The sequence below is a fragment of the Macaca fascicularis genome, chromosome 15 (assembly GCF_037993035.2).
Source record: "Macaca fascicularis isolate 582-1 chromosome 15, T2T-MFA8v1.1".
Lineage (NCBI taxonomy): Eukaryota > Metazoa > Chordata > Mammalia > Primates > Cercopithecidae > Macaca > Macaca fascicularis.
The window spans coordinates 84,403,185-84,421,516 of record NC_088389.1 but is presented as its reverse complement, the minus strand read 5'-3'; the positions used below and the strand labels follow the sequence as shown (position 1 = coordinate 84,421,516).

Sequence of the window (18,332 nt, the reverse complement as noted above, 5' to 3'; positions counted from 1 at the left end):
GTTGTGCTGAATCACGGTATGGTGTTCTTCAATCCATCACTGGAGTCTTCCAGAGTGTGAGTAACCAGTAAGAGAAACACAGGCCTATCGAATTCTTATCTTTGGCTTTTAGAGTTCTTAAAGTGACTATCAATTGAGAAAATTTTTTGTACTTAAAAGTGAGGCGTTCCTGACCACAGGGACTATGGGGCCTCTAGGCTCATATAATAGGTGTTCCCTATTTATTAGAAAGTTCTGGGATTCTAGCACAAGGCCATAGCCAATCAGTTTACTGTATTAATTATGCTTTTAGTTATTATCATGGTTTAAAGTTATGCAACACTTCCCAAAGGCAGAGACAATGTCACATTCATTTGTTTCAAAGGCTGATTGTAGTAGTTCCTGTGTGCTGACTATGTGCTTTACAAACGTTACAATGTTATTATTCAGACAATGGTAGAGCTTTCGCAAAACACAGGGAAGCTTGTCCATAATAAGTTTAATTTAATAAAATGTAATAATAAACAACTATAACTTAAACAATTGAAATAATAAATACATAGGAGAATTACAATTCAATTACATAATTAAATCATAAAATAATTAGATTATTTAATTTAATTGAAAGAAACTTAATTTAGATTTAAAAACACCTATGGTAATAGCAAGAAAAGCTGCAGCTACCTAGCAATAAATGTCAGAAAATATAAAAGACTTTATGGGCATAATTACTAAAATAAAAGAAGAGTTGGATAAATGGAGAGCTATACTTTATTAGATGGAGAGATTCAATATGTAAAGATGTTAATTCTTTATAAATTAATTCCTAAAGCCAATACAATTTCAATGAAGATTTAACCAGATTTTTCCTTATATATTTAATAAATATCCTAGGGGAAAAAAGCCATTTCTGTCACCCATCGATGTCAGGATGGTGATGTTGTTAATAGCAAAGGAAATCTCTAATTCCTCCCCTCCTGGCAGAGTGGCATCGTTAAGTGAATTTTCCCCACGTTTTATTAAAATCCGCATTTTCTGGGATGTAAGATGCTATTCAGATCATTTACGTGACTGAAGTAATTTGATTTTCTCCCTGCTTTTCTAAAAACACAATCTACGATGGGGTCTGAGGCTGCTTGTAACATGTAGCATTTTTACAGCTGAGAATTCTGAAATCAAGAAAAGAAAATCCACTTTCTCTCCAACCCTACCACTAGTGACTGGCTCTGTCTATGACTCAACAAAATCTGGGAGTAGACAGAAAAGAAAAATGAAAGTAATAAAAATGGAAAAGAGAGAGACCAGGATGATAATCAAACAATGCCTTCCATTTACAAAAAGTTTTCATATGCATTATCTCATTTACGTATAATAAGAATCCTGTGAAGTGGGCTGGGCATTTTAATTCCATCCATTCAGCTTATTTTGCAGGTAACGAAGGAGGTACGGAGACCTCAAATTGTAAACCCAGTGCATGACATAGATATATTTTATTATCTCTTAGGTAGTGCTGTGTGTGGAAGGAGCCAGGTTTTCATCCGAACCTAGACGGTGCACATTTTCAACAGGGAAAATGTTCGGGAAGGCTTTGTGGTGGTGGTAAGAGGTGGGCTTTGAACAAAAACAGAACCTGAAGTGTTGGAAGAAAAAGGGAGGGTGTTTCTCATAAGAAAAGAGGTATACAGACCTGAAGTTGAGGAGAACAGCTGATGGAGCCTAGCAAGGAAGTGGCCTCAAGAGTGAGAGCTTAGGAGGAAAGGATCACAAGAATGATGCCAGGATGGAGGAGGTGGGGTGCTTGGCCGAGACCCCCAGGACCAGAACCCTAAAGATCTCAGTGGGATAGTCAGCATGCTTTGGGACGTGATAGACCTTGACTCCTGTCCCACGTTCTTACTTGCTGGCTCAGCGACCTTGTGAAGTTATTTATCTTTTTGTCTCCAGTCCCTCCTGTGAAAGATGCAGTTGTATTTCCCTATATAACTATTGTGAAGAATGGATGAGTTAATGAATGTGACACAGTACCTGTCATGTGGAATGTACTCAATAGATATTATTATTATATGAACATGGGAGTGGCATGATGACAGGCTACAAGATAAATGAGAACAGTCAGTTAAATTTTAAATAACCCATTAATAATATTGCTTTGTTGGGAAACCAAATAATCTGTCATAAACAAGATGTGCTTTGCAAAGGCTTCACTGTAGAGGCATTCATAGGACCATGCAATATTTGCTCTCAGAATGGTTCATATGATCAGAATTGGAATCTTAAAATTACCTTCCACCCCCTTATCCTCATCCCTTCAAAAATGTAAGTGGAAGCATTATCTCTGAGTCGTCCATCCTGGAACCTTCTTAATGTTCTCCTTCCAAAAGAAGAACTGGGAAACGTGATGGAAGCTCTTGGAGTTTCCATTTAGGAAGAAAACAAACAGAAAGAAATCACACAAATTCACACTCAAGTGCTACTCTAAATGGGAAGAGCATATTTCAAAAAATAAACACTCTGTTTGACTAATCAGAAGGAAATCTGCTCTCTGAATTCAAAGGCCTCTGCATAGATATTAACAACCTAGAGAGAAGAAAATGGCTCATTAATGATTTATGGAAATTGCTGTCACCATCAACCAAAGCATATTTTGTGATGAATGAAATGACTTGTTTCACACACACACACACCACACACACACACACACACACACACACACACACACACACACGCCCCACCCCCTGCAGCTATGGACCCTTCTTGGCTGTCATAGTGTGAATCACCACTCGAGGGAGCCCAAGATTCTTTGGTCCTGGGCTAGCTACAGTCACCAGGATGCAATGGAACATGCTGGGAGACACGTCCTTCTGCTGCTCCACTGCAGGGTAGACCTTTGGGGCTGAGGCGACTCTTGGTGCAGGGGCCCATCCTGTACACTGTACAATGTTTAGCAGCATCCCTGGACCCTACCCACTAAATGCCAGCAGCAGCAACACTCCCTCTCCCAGTTGTGACAATCAAAATGTGTCCAGACAGTGCCAAATGTCCCCTAGGGTACAAGCCACTGCTCTAATGGAGCTCATGGAGGTCATGGGCCCCCAAACTTTGGTCTCCAATAGAAAAGCACGGCAGGACTGAGAGAGAGTCGAGTCACCAGCTATATTTGTCTCACTCTCCTGTGAGCAGCCCAGTGAGAAGCAGAATGCAGGAAGGAATGATCCAGTTCCCTGACGGTCTCGCGGGTGTTCAGAGAGAGCCTGCATCTCAGCTAACCTTTATGAAGAGAGGAAACACTGTCAAGGCCTGTCTGGGATGGTGCAAGCTGAGGCAAGGCTGTTATCTTCAGCAGCTCAAATGATTAGTTAATTATTCATTACTATTTGTCATAAAATCCTGAAGGGCTGCCAAATGGTAGCATGCAGGCAATACTAAGGCAGGGGATGTGTCTTTTCTTATTTTCCGTTGAAGATGAGGCTGCTCTGAAAGCACACTCTGCACTGGCACTGGGGAGATGCAGATGGAAGGTCTAGGAACACGGCACTCTGGATCGCACCATCCTCTGGGCTCTGCATTTTACATTCTTCCCTCACACTGCCCGCTCCATTGGCTGCAAAGATCGTGAGGCCAGAGGAAAAAGCAAGGGAGGCAGGTGCTTCCAGTCTGAAAACAGTGGGAAGCTAGGAGCTCCTATCTGTCAGCCTTCCCTCCTCCTCCCCATAGTGGTAGAACACAGTCCTACCAGCAAGGGGCCCTCTCTGCCCTTTCTTCTCTCTCCTCTGCCCCCCAAGGTCTGCTTTGTGGTGTCTCCTCCCTCTCTATTCTTCTTTATGTCTGCCTTTGATATTCATTTTAACCAGATACAAATATGTGGGTTATGGCGGGGGAGCTGGGGCTGAGGAGACCGGAGACACAGTGCAATTTGCCCCAGGTTTTAAAAACACCCGAAGGATGGCCTGGCTTTTAGCCCCACTGTAAGAAAACCAGACAGGCTGAGCTCTATTTGCCTGAAAAAGAGCCAAGGCTGAGGTTAGGAAGTTAAAATCTAGAGTCCCAAAGATTCACCATTCCAGGACCACAGCTGAGGTTTCACTGCTATGGTGTGCAAGAGGAGGCTGTGGGATCCTGGCATGCCAGGGCAAGAGGGCAGGAGAACCAGCAAAAGTTAGGCTTCACTCTGATGAGAGAGACTTCTAGGTTTCCCTTTGAGGTGTTGGGTGGTTGGGGAATAGTGACTGTTTCCTTGACAACTGTCATTTAGAATCCAAATAGAGTTCATCATTTGATGAGTTCAGGGCACCACAGGCTGTCCTGATGTGAAGAAAAGGCTATTCCATGCTAACGGGAACCGGCTTCACTTTTCTCCTTGATCTCCACCCCACCAGAGTCACTGAGAGCTGTTCCTCTTCCCAGCACAGCCAGCACACAGGAGCTGGCCAGGTCACGAGTTGATCCAGGCACATCAGCAAGGTTATTAAGAAGCCCGTAAAATTTGGGGACGCATGAGTGGGTGAGACACTGATTAGAGAAGCCAAGGAGAGGATGGAAGAGGATGAAAATAGGCTTAGGGCTGCCAACTAAGCCACCTGTGACTGCTGGTCTCATTAACAGCTCTTACTGGCGTGAGGGGATATCCTTTGTCCTGGTGCTATAGGGTTTTATAAACTGTCTATCCATTCAATATTTATTATTTATTCAATCGATTGGCATTCATTCAATATGTATTTATTCATTCAATATTGATTTACTCATTTAATAAATATTTATTGATTTGATGTTCATTCAATACTTATCAAACACCTACCATAGGCCAGGCTCTGTTTCAAGTGCTTGAGCTATATTAGAAAAGAAAACTAAGACCTGTGTCTGGGGAGCCACTGCAGGAGGCCAAACACCTTACATTTGATTTGATCCTCACAGTAAACATATATGGAGGACACTGTTGTCCCCATTTTACAGATGCAAAAACTAAGGCTGAGTGAGATTTAATAACAATGTAGGTATTAAATGGTGGAAATGATCAAGCCCTGGTCTGTGCAATTCCAAGTCTGTGTTTCTTTTCAAATATGACTTTAATCCTGTGGAGATGTCACTTTACCCAAGGAAGAGAAATCAGCTTTGCATTAGGTATTCGTTAGTCTGTTTCTCCGGAATTTATGTGCAGAAATTATCCCCATAGGGGAACAAACCAACTTACACACAAAGTGCCAAACGTAGAAAACCAACTGATTTGGCAAGGCCACTCAACAAGGATGTATGTTTGCTACGAAGCATGATGTCATCAGATCTTGGTTGTATAAGAGTATTTAGCAAGACTTTAAGAAGAGCGAATGAATATAGAGCTTTCAAGAAGGACGTATCAAACTTACGGTAAAGGTAACCAATGCAGACAAAATGCTTGTAAAGTGCTAATTAAGGTACACCTCTTTGCCAGTAAGATAAGGTGAAGAGATGATATGATCTAAGGCATTCAGGGCAACGAAGGGGGTCATTTCCAACATTTAGCATAACATAAACACAAAAAATGCCCACTTATTAATGAATAGAGATGCATTCTTTGTTAGCTGGTACCCAGGTCGGGTAGAGGGGTGAGAGTGGGTATTTGATTTGGTTTGGAGGCTTTAATTTTCTTGCACTGTTTCTGAGTGTGTAAAAATTGCTGCCCAAAGCAGCTCTAATTTGCTTCTCTTTCAGCTTTTCTCAGGAAAAGTTTGGAACATGAGATGAAAGTCTCCACTCGAATAAGATGCTGGCAGGAACTGGATAGGAGACTGGTGGAGATACAGTGGATGTTTATGAAGAAGGATCTGTCACTTGTGAGGCATTGTGCATGCTACGTGTTCTACATACATATTTTGTTAAATTCCAAAACAATTTCAAGAGGTAGAAATCATCACACTCACTGATAGGTGAGGGAACTAAGACTCTCACAAGGAAATTGCCCGGATCTCACAGATGGAAAGGTACGGAACCACATCCTCCTTCTCTATTGCTTCTCAAGGAAATCACAGGCTCTTTTCACTACATATATTCATGTTTTAGTGTTAGTCACTCTGATGAAATAGGTAGGAAGTAATTCCTACAAGTGTGGGGCGTTCAGCTCACATAAAGTCTCTCTCTTAAACCCGAGGTTAAGATGGGACCACCACTTGGAATAAAAATAACTCCAGAAATACTGGTGACTTCTCATTCTCATATCCTCTTTCCTCCCTCATTCTAATCCTAACCAAGGGTTCCACACTGACATATACAGGTATCATAAGTGGGTCTGGGACAGGCAGGCAGGCACAACAATGCACCGTTCTTCCATTCTGCACACTCCAGGTAGAACACCTGTTGTCCTGTGTCTACTTTCCTTTAACTGCCTTTGTCCCAATCAAGACCATTTTTTGATGCCCACTTCTTTTACGAATCAGACAGGTATGAACACATTGGGATTGGGGGACAGAACTGTGCAAACTGAACCTAGCAGGGCCCTAAAACCCTGTAAGACTCAGTTTTATCATCTGGCAAAAAGATATAAGCCTGTTATCAACTTGAAAATGTTAATGTGAGGATGACATGGGACATTGATGATCATTGTGTGTTTCACACACTTCCCTGGTTATGAGAAGTATCGAACACTTGTTGATGTATAGAGCTCTTCCCTGGAAATGTGGATTCGGAACCCGTCTCTGGATTACTGTATTCTTCTCATTGGTTTGACTTAGGTATCAAATCAGTGAGTTTGCCTTTGCCCATCCTCTGGTTCTAAAATCCTCTCACTTCCAAATTTGGAAATAACATAATCTTGCATATTTTATTCTTTTCTTCCCTCTGCATGCATGCTCCTAAATCATTCAGCAGGTGCCTGAGATGAATTGCTTAGAAGCGGGACATGTGGGCTTTCATGCATTTAACTAACTAGGTTTCCATTTTCCTCCCTCTTTCTACCACTGTCTTGTATTCCCCCTTTTAGACATTAAATGACAAGAACATAATATCCAGCTTGCATTCCTTATAAAGTCCTCTCCTATATAGTTGTTAATGGCTGTCCATCATGGTTCTGCCTGGGGAGGTCTCCAACTCAAACTCAAGGAAAGGATTGAGGAAGAACATTAAAACCAAATCATAGAAATGATTACACTGTGTCTAGGTGACTTTTTAGTCACAGGCTTGAAAATTTCAAGTCCAATTTTCTCCAAATATTCTATTTTTGTTGTGGTTAAATAACTACATTTTCCATTGTGCGGGTGTGTTTTAAAGGACTATGGCAGAGATCCCCACAAGGGATGCAAACAAACTGGCAGGTACTAAAGCAGTGAAGGGAACTGTATGAACTTCAGCAAGTTAATTAACCTCTCTGTGCCTCAGTTTATTTATCTGAAAAGAAAGATCACATTAATATTCACCCCATGGGTTGTCATGAAGGCTAAAATGAGTTTATGCAGGTGAGGAGCTGGGAGCAATGCCTGGCACAGGTTGGAAACAGCTGTTATTGTCATTCCAGCAGAGTCTACGTGCAACTCTGTATGTCTGCTCCATTTTCTTCTCTCTTTACTCACTGGCTTTCCCTGCTTGCTCCTGGTTCCTGTTCTTACACAACTCTAAGTTGCATATGGTTTTGGTTTGCCATAGTTGTGAGCTTTCAACTTACTCCTATTTCAGCTTCATGATCTCACTTCCAAATAGCAACTTCCTTCTCTTCCTTGGTTTGCCCCCCACCTCCACCGAAAAAAAGAATTTGAATTGTCCTATCTACATTTTACCCTTCTATGGATGAACTCCATAAGGGCCAGATGGTCATCTCTGGACTAATTAACAATGGTGGCAGTAGAGGAGTCACACAGTACAAAACCTGGCTGCTTAGGCAGCAGGGGCTTGGGATAGGGGGATTTCCTTTAGAGAGGGCACGAGCAGACAGGCAGGCAGGCAGGCAATGATTAGCATCTTGTAGTATAAATTCGAGACCACATGTCCACAGCAATTACATTCAGAGTTTCTTTCATGAACTCTGATTTTTGCCAAAACTAGGAGGAAATACCTAAAAGAACACTGGACAAAGAGCCAAGGGAACGGAACCAAGACTCCAATCACAATTTGTTGTAAGACGTCGGTGTAACCCATTTCACCCCCATAGGCCTCAGTTTCCTCATCTGTCAAGGGAGTGGGATGGAGAAGATGAACTCTAAATTCCTTTCCACTTCCAAGATAAAAAGGAAACAGAAATAATGAGGCAGGGTGCCTAAAATCTGACCTTGGACCTGAAATGGTTAGATAATTGAACTTGATGCATATTTTAAAGCATTAATGATCTGAAAAATTCCATATGTATTGATATTCTTGGAGACAATTGTCTCTACAGTAAGCATATGTTGAATTAGCATAAGGTTACTATTAAAAAATACTGTGGAAATGAAATATAAACTTCTATAATCATAGGAAGCAACAAACTCAAAATTACTGATCCAGTCTTTCACTTAAACAGGATTGATGACTAAAGCTCCAACTTCCTTCCTCACATCACTGATGTTACGCATGTAGGACATGAAGTCTGCATGAAAGGTGAATGGCTTCTAAGTGGATTTGCCTCCTCCCTGAGGTCAGGCGCCGGCTGGTCTTTAATCACTGTTGTCCTGTGCCTGGGCTTATGTATAAACAAGATGCAGAGTCAAATGTGTACCACATGTGGAATGCACCCCAGAAGCGTTGTCATCATATGGGCCAAATACTGAATTTATAGGAATAAGAATGTGCAGTAAGCAACACGTGGAAAAGAAAGACTACATTTGTTTCCCAATAACCGAGTTAGTAGAAGACTGCAAAGCTTCTAAAATCATAGCCACTATTTAGGAAGAACTGATCTTTGGATGGTGGATGCCTTAGCCAGACCTTATCTACATAGTTCCTTTTACCAGTTGGAAGTAGAATTTAAGGTTTTTCTGGTTCCACTTTTTGCCACATAAGTCACCATCTAGTCTCTGTTTTTCCCTGTCACAGGGCCTTGGAACTCATCCGGGAAGTTTAGTCCATCACTTTACCAAGTCAATTTGTGACAATCAGTCTTAGGGTGGCCCTACAGAAACCACAGTTATTTGCAGTCTGAGCTGTCTCCCAGTTGGGACAAACAGGAATAATTGCCCCTGAAGAGGCCTCTGAAGTGATTAGTCCACCTGTGTAAGGCAGGCATATAGTCTAGGTCTTGCTGCTCTTAGTTACTTGGCACCCCTCCATTCTCTGCCTTCATCTCCAACTTGCAAGTTACATTGTTCCTTCAATGAGTTCCCTTGCTCTTTAGGCTGCCCTTGGCACTCCTGTCATAGGCATTTTCATACATGTAGAAATAGGAAAGATGAGGGATCATGCAGAACAATTTGTCTTGGTCAATGATCATCAGGTTGACTGAAATTTTGATGTCTATGTTATGTCCCTTGCAATATAATTCTAACACAGTATCTTTCTGATGATATGGTCATTTAAGTGAGCACTAGCAATGCACATGTTGCTGTGTGTTCTGAAATACTCCCATACTAGGTCCAAGTTTTGGACGAAAGTGTATTGTTCTCAACAACCTCTAGCCTGGTGCTAGTCCAAGTGGTGCTCCATAGACCAGTGTCCATCTACAAAATTTTTATTCCAGATCCACATTGGAACAAGAACAGAAATTAAGAGCAAGAGTTTAGGAACATTAAGGCAATTGTACAGTGATTTTCTGTCTGTTGACTCTTGCAATTAAAATGTGTAAAATAAACTAAAATGTTTAGCTTGTATTCTGTAAAGCTTTATTTAAATTTCATTTTTCTAGTAATTAGTTTATATTACAATTTATAAAAGGATTGGTCTGCAACAGATTAAAAACAATGATAACCAAACCAAAGCTGGTTTTTCACCACAGATAGTTTGAGAAGCACTGCTCTAGAATTATTTTAGTTTTCATTTCTAGCTTCCACAAACCATATTAAGTGAAGCATCTTAACATCCAGGCTTTAAAAGAGGAATCCAATGTTCAGCATCCCATGATGTAGAATTGTCTTCAACTCCACACCCTACCTAAGGACAGGGGGTTTTGTAGTTCTAGAGGTGAAGGAATGAACACTTCTTAGCTCTCAGAGGCCTGACGTGTTGCAGAATATCCCTCAATATTGAGCTGCAGAAACACTGAAGGACAGGCTATCTTTCAGGAGGAGACCCTGGGATAATCCCACTGTATAGTAAATGTTATGCATACAACCTTTTATCAAGGGATACAATTTTTGAAAATCAATGATCATTTGGCACATAGTGAAGATTCCAAGACTAGAAAAAAAGGTATTCTTTTGGATTTTATTATTGAATTATTTTCAGAGAAGAAAGCCATGAAGAGGTTCCCAGTTCAGTAGAAAAGTCAATTCAAGCTTATAAAATGCGCTATTTGCAGATGTTGGTGCTGTTTATTCACAGATTCAACAGGTCCAAAGGAGCAGGTTTCTCACGAATGGACATTTCATCACTCATCACTGTGTTACTTCTCATAGCTTCTTCTCCCAAACTTACAGACCTGCAAGACTTATCTCTTACCAGGCTCCCATTTCAATCAGGCTATTCTGCCTCCCTCCAACTCTGCATCCCACTCTGTGCTGACAATCCAGTTTGAGGACAGTTCCATGTACATACTATAAGGCATTTGTGACACCTGAACTCCAATAGTATTCCACACACACACCCACAAATCCACGTCTTTAATTGATTTTTAATTTATCTAGGCCCACATGATTTTTTTATGTCTCCACTTTTGCTGAAAAACTCATAGATTTGTTTTCCAGTTATGCAAAGGGAAGATTTCCAACATACAAATGCATTGCTTATTTTCAGAACCATGACTGTTTTTCACCACCACCTCCTAAGTATTGGCTGTGGCACTGGCTTCAGTTCACATAGAAGTCACTGTGCAGAGTCTTCAGGAACCTGCTGGACATGGTATGAGGAGGGAGATGAGCTGCGCAACCCTGATATCAACTCCATACTACAAGGATTTTATAAGACATATACTGAATAAATGTGTTATGTTTTCAAGGAGGATTTTTTCCCTTAACATTTACTGAGCATTTATCATATGCCTGTCTTATATTGTTCAGGTGGTTTTAACAGAATGCCATAAACTGGGTGGCTTTTAAATAATAGAAATTTATTTATTATAGTTCTGGAGGCTGGGAAGTCCTAGATCAAGGTGCTGGCATATATACTGTCTGGTGAGGGTCCTCTTCCTGGTTCATGGATGGCTGCCTTCTTGCTGTGTAAGGGTCAAGGAAGTTCTCTGGTGTCCCTATTATAAGGGCATGAATTCCATTCATGAGGGTTTCACCCTCAAAACCTAATCACCTCCCAAAGACTCCACCTCCAAACACTATCACATTGGGGATTAGGTTTTAACATATGAATTCTGGAGGAACAAAAATATTCCATCTATAGCATTTGCCCCATTCTCTCAAAATTTATGTCCTCCCATTTGTTCCATCCTAATAGCATTTAAAGTCAAGCATCAACCTTAAAATCTAAGTCCAAAGTCTCATCTAAACATTGTCTAAATCTGATCTGGGTGGGACCTAAGATACGATTCATTCTGAGGCCAAACTTTAAAATACAATGGTGGGACAAGCATAGGATAGACATTCCCATTCCAAAAGGGAGAAATCAAAAGAAAGACAGGACTGACAGGCAAATTCCATTAGACCTTAAGGCTAGAAACTGGGGTGAGGGCCTAATGGTATAAGTCCCAGTTCAAATCTGATGGCTCAAGAAACCAGGAGCCATCAGTTTCTTGATGGCTCAAGAAACTGATATCTGAGGGCAGGAGGAGATAGATGTCTTAGTTTAAACAGAGAGGGAATTCACCCTTCACTCTGCCTTTTTGTTCTATCTGAGCCCTCAATGGATTGTGTGCTGCCCACCCACATCAGTGAGGGTGATCTTCTTTACTCAGTCAACTGAATCAAATGCTAATGTCTTCCAGAAACTCTCTCATGGACACACCCAGAAATAATGCTTCACCAGCTATCTGGGCATCACTTAGCTCAGCCAAGTTGACACCTGAAATTAACTATAACAGTGCTCAACAGCTAATTTAATCCTCATAAAATCTTGTAAAGATGCTAATATTACCATCCTAATTTTAAAAATGAATCTGAGGCATAGAGTGCTAAGTGACTTGCCCATGGTCACACAGCAGGGAGTGGTAGAGCTGAGATTTGCACCTGGGGAGTATGGCTCCAAAGTTTTGCCTCTCAAGTTTCCCAAGACACAAATGCAAAACAGGATAAGAGCCTTTTGACCATTAGGGTGATAAAATGAAGAGGCTATGGAGCCTGTGTTTTTAGCCTTAGTAAGTGAGGAGAAGACTTCCATGATGGAGAGTACAGTCCAGGTACTTAAAAACCTGTAGCAGTCGAGTGCCAAAGAAAGCGTGAGAAAATGGAAAAAAGTCCAGTGAGTCTTGAATGCCCACTGCTTCCTGTCCTCCATTGCTCTTCTCCCTGACCCCTCCAGCTGCCTACTGACAGCCCCTATTCTCCACACCCACATTAGCTCTCACTTTTTCCTGCTTTCCCACTCAATGACATGTCCCATCTCCTTGACCTTCCCCAACCCTTCCCAAGGGTATATGTTTCAGGACCTACAACCCACCTATCAAATTCACACAAAGCAGGGAGCATCTGAGCTTTCCAAAGACTTCCTCTCATTCTTCTTTGGCAAAATGACAGAATTTCTCACAAAATTTATGGTTTTTACCTCACCATCCCCTTTACCATCTCCATACCTAACTAATATAATTAGCGTGCTCCTTTTCTTCAGCTAGAATACCACTGGGAAAGGAATTCGATTTGGTAGATCTTCCCCCATTTTACTCACACTGACTCCCTGAGTTCCAAAGGATCTGGACCATTAATCAGCAATGATATCCGGACCACTGACAATAAAACAATTGGACTTAATAAATCCAAACTCGGAAAATACATTTCTGGACTTGTCAGAACAATAAGTCAATGCCACGTGTCAATAGGAGGCAAATTTGAAACAGACAAAAAAGTGAAATCAGTGTTCTATCTGTGAGAATTCTAACTGTACTCCCTAAACTCAATCTTAGAAGTTCAAAAGGAAAAAGATTTTTTTTTTCTGATTGATTTGCAAATGACAAAGATAAGATCAATTTCCTAAGAGTTTTTCTAAGCTTTTTTTTTTTTTCACCTAGGAAGATTAAATGGGAAAAACACTCACTTTTAGTTTATCCAAAAAAAAATTTTAAAACAGCTCAATTTTGAATCTATTTGTGCCCATCAGATAATGGGGAGTATAGATGATGCCCAATTGAAGCAGCCTGACTCACTACTCAAACTTGGCTAGTGATGTGAGCCAGATCAATGTTCATGATCAGGCCTTGTTTGACTTGTCAGCCTCTCATGCTTTGCATTAATAAGCTGTATTAATAGAGTATGTGGTAGGATATAAAATCCCCATATGCTCTTCTGTATAGTCCTTTGGCTAATTTCTAGAGGCTTTTTATTGTTTCAGGATTATTTCACCTTGTAAGATCATCATGCAAAATTCCTGACTTCTTTCTTAATATTAACATTACAAGGGAATTTAGTCATCTGTACAAACATTGAGAAGTTAAGCTTTCGAATAAAAAAACCAACAACCAACCAAAAGACAGCAAGAAAACCCAACAATCTTTGAGACTAAAACACTAGAGTGAGATAGGTGCCCACAATCTCTTCAACCGTAAAAAGACCAGGATCATTTCTCAGACTTAAACCTGGAATGTTCCTAGAAGAAATGAAAATGTTTCACATTCAGAATGATAGGAAGAATAAACATTTGTTAAAAATAGCATGTTTCATGGATTATAGCTCATAATGTTTCAGCTGATAAAGACTAAAGCTACTTCTTATTATATAAAGAATTTGAATTTCTTAGTACTTTAAATAAATACCAGAATATATATACATGATATCTCTGCTTCTAGGAATACTTGTAATTGTTAAGTGCTCATCTTGAGTTCAATGAAAAGGCAGAGGATGTTTAAAATTTCTTAAAATAATAGCATATAGCTGTAACTGATTCCCCATATGACATTCCATTCTGCCTGAAGCAGTGTGTATGGGATAGCATTCCATAAAGGTATGGCATTAGGAGAAGTGACTGCCTACCAAGTATGGGACAACAAAAGTTACATTTTCTTTCTTTGATTACAAAATAACATATGCCTGTGATAAAAAAAATAAAGAAAATAATAAAGTAGTATATATGAAGTGAAAATTAAAAGTCCCCCTTTGAAGTGATGGTAGGTATTCCAAATCTTTTTCTGGGTATATATAAGTGAATGTATATCTAAATAACTAAATGTCACCTATTCAGATTTCTCCATATCGGAACCATCCAAATAGTGAGATCGGCCTAAAAAGATTTGTTTGAAATGCTTATACATTTAAACTATCATGCCAAGTAATAATTGAAGAGTAATTTCTCATGGTGTATGGCATATGGTGGGATGTGCTGGTTCGTTGCCATAGAGATTCATTTGGTGGTATAATGCGAAGTGAGGTTGGTGGTTGTTCTGGTAATGCATGAGTTGGGCTGGTTCGGAGTTATTTCTATGTTGTAAAAGCAATAAAGTTTAAAGTACTAAAATGAAATTATACAGATATATTACACATCTCATACTTACTCCATAATCCATATAACGGAAAGTGGAGAACGTATTCAGAAGATGTATAGATTGGATTAAGGTGTTTTTTTGTTATCATTGGGTTCTTTTGTAGGTAGAATATCTAGATTTGTTAATCTAGCCATATTGCAGGCATTTTGGCAAAGAATAGTTCTCTACTCTATTTGTAATCCTGATGTTGGCTGATTCCAAAGCCAAGAAAGTGTCCCTATTCTCTGGCTGCTGTCTCTGTTCTGCATTGTTTACATATATGGACAACTTGGCCCCTTCCTGGATTTAAGCATGCACACACACACTCATGCACACTTACATATTCACACAAAGCATTAGTGATGATTTGAGGGTATTGGCCAGACTTCCTACTATGAAGCACACAGCAAGCTATTTAAAATCACTCATTAACCACTTCACTTCTTAAAGTCCTTTCCTCCATCTTGCTTCAGGGAGAGTTACACTTGCTTTTGCCTCAGATGCTGCTAGCCCCTCACTTTCTTTCTCTCTCCTCTCCTTATCTTTTCTGCTGTCATCTCCTTCCTTCAAACATGCAAAACAGGTTAGACTTCTTCACTTCCTTCTGCAATAGCTGCATCTCCAAACCTACTAAAGTACTGAGTAGAACACCATTTAACTGGGTCCATCCTAAAGAGATCTTGTATAAAAATAGGAAAAAGTTACTACATTTATACAGAAATCACTTAGGTATTGTTATATTTTTACAAAATGGGACCATATAAAACATAATACTCTGCAACTTGCTTTTTCAATCTCTCATCAGCATATCATGAATAACATTTCAGGGAACTTAAATCAACCTTACTCTTTTAATGGCTGAGTATTATTCCATGGTACATTATACTTAGGAATCCCCTCTATCAGTATATATTTAGCGTTTCTCTACAATTTTTCACTTTTGTAATGATGTAATGAATATACTTGCACATGCATATTTTCACATTGCTATGAGTGATTGCTGCAGGAAAAGGCCTACAAGTGGAATTACGGTCAGGAGATAAGCACATTTAAAATTTTGATAGACTCTCTCAAATTGCTCGCAAAATAGCACATGCATTCATTCCCATCACCAGGGTGCACATTCATGAAGGATATTTGTAAAGCCTTTTAGAACAACTTTAAACTGTTGCTGGCATATTACATCATCCTTGCAGATGTTAAATACTTGGGATTAGACCAAGAAATTATTGGTAAACACTGCCACCTAAACCCACTGCAAATCTACATGACAGGGAAAAAATGTTAGAAATAAAACTAAACAGAGATCCCAGGTCCCTCACCCAATGAATAAAAGAGAATCTAAGTCTAGTTAGAATTTGAATAGGAAGTTAATCTTAGAGACAATCACCAATCTTAGAGATAATCACCGAGGAAAGGCACAGAAAAGCACCCTTGTGGGGGATTGCAGGGGGCTCTGGGAGAGCATGTAGATACCAGCAAGTAGTAGTGACATCATCTTCTTCTTTATATGGGAAACACCCTCATGGTACTGAAACCCATACTAGCAGACTTCCACATGAAACTTCTTCTGAGAAACAGTTGTGGGTTTCACGGAGGGCCATCCTTCAATCTACAGGCTTGAGAATGGCAGAGCTTTTGGCCACATCACTTCTGACAATCTATCCATGTCCCCAGCCCTGAAACTTAATGCTAGAAGCTACAACCTACTTCATATACAGGACAGTTGCTTGCACATGTTGGCAAAGTTTCTAGGGTAAAGATGTTACCACTGAGTACTATTTGGGGAATGGAAACAGGAGATCTGAAATCTGGCTCAGATACTGCCCCTCACTCGTGTCTTGTCCTTAGGTCAACTCTCATGTCTCACTTTCTTCATCTGTAAAATGTGTCTTACAAAGGCCTCATCTACCTTCCAAGTAAAGATCATGTGCGTTCACACATAGAGAGGCAGTTTGTAGCACAAAGTGGATTTCAAATGTAAGGCTTTGTTAGTAAAGAAGCTTCTCTTACAGCTCTTTGTAAACACTGCGGGAAACAAACCAACAAAACCCATTTCCAACAAATCAAAAGAAAGAGATCTGAAATTAGATAGCAGTGATGGGTTGCACAACTTTGTGAATATACTGAAAATCCCTGGTTGGAAAAAAAAGAAAGAAAAGAAGAGAGGAAGGAAGAGGGAGAAGGAGGCAGGAGGGGAGGAAGGAGGGGAAAGAGACAGAAAGTTTTTTGTTTTTGTTTTTGTTTTTAATTGCAGAGATAATCAAAGTTGTAGGGAAATAACTTTCTTGGAGCACATTTTATAAGCCAGGCCCTCTTTAATTCTTTGGATATGGGATATTTATTTCATTCTCCCCATAATTTGAGATGTAGAAATTATTGCCCAGATTTTTTTGGGAAAATGAGAGTTTCAGCACCTTGACCAGGTCGTAGGGCAATTACCTTGCCCAGAATTTGAATCTAACCCTTCTTGACTCCTAGGCCTGAGCTTTTTAGCTGTACCATGCTGCTTCTTGACCCAGTCAAAAGCTCAAAGCAAGCATAAGACTTGCCAATGACATCAGACCCACATATTCAGACTCCCCTCAAGAGACTCTATGTGAAATAACTTGAGGGATTTCCTTGTTGTTAATCTCAAAAGTGAAGTGAAGTGCCGCTCACTGAGAAGGACGGTCCATTATGTGTCTAGTGTTTATACACTCATCATAGCCTTCCTGGGTCTATTTGTACTTTCAGCCCTAAACCTTGTCTTGGGTTAATGAGCCCCACAAGTTCTCTAGCCAAACGTTTATTGGCTTCCAGCTTAACATAAGCTTGTACCTAATCAATGTAGCCGTTGAAACAAGTTCCATGCTGGCAAATTCCCAAAGCAAAAGGAGGTAAATGAGAACAACATGAATGAGGCAAACAAGGGAGCCACCATGGAGGAACAGTTTAATCAACACTTAGAGAAACATGGCTGCATCCTGCTGAGATGGAAATAAATCTGTTTTGTAGACATCCTGATGCCTTTAACTATATCCTCTTCCTCTAGTACAAAGCCTTGCAGCTTTTGCATCACTCCTGCTGGAAATCACTTCATAACAAGAGAAGTTGAAAAATTTCAGATCCAGGTTTTAAAATTAATTTCTAAAACATAAAAAACAGTAGCAGACACAGTTGGTGCCTACTTATAACCCCCTGGACATTTACTGTGAACCCCATGACTCCCTGCCTGAGGATTTTGCCAGAATGGGGAGCATGATAGACCAGTGGGCAAAGCAAGTAGGAGGTGCTAGGCTGTGAATTCCTCCAGAAGCTGCTCTCATCCAATGGTTGGGTTCATGGATAACTAATTTGATGGACAAAGAGTCAAAAACTGAGTTGATATATACAAATAAGTAGCTCAGCATCCCAGCTCCACGGTCAGGGTAACTCAAGGTGTGTTTACTCTGTCCTCCAGAATTCTTGAGCTCCAGGTGCCTAGAGCCGCAACTGGTTTAATAAGGCTTCCTTTGTTGGCATCCTTCCCTTCCCTGTCTCACTTCCCCATTTCCCTCCTGCTGTTTCCTGGGATTATCTCCCAAAAAAACCTCTTGCATTAAAATCTTTGACTCTGAGTCTCCTTCAAGAGGAACCCAAAACAAGACAAGAGTGACTCACACTCTCTGGATGAAAAGGGAAATGATCATTAAGAAAATAAGCTTTCGGCCTTTCTCTTTAGTCCTGTTGA

The 18,332-nt window shown here is 40.3% G+C and overlaps 1 protein-coding gene across 13 annotated transcripts in view; it reads right to left on the bottom strand.

Annotated features, from left to right (window-relative positions):
• NFIB (nuclear factor I B) overlaps positions 1 to 18,332 on the bottom strand; it is a 452,087-nt gene that overhangs the window by 383,165 nt on the left and 50,590 nt on the right. The window lies entirely within an intron of this gene.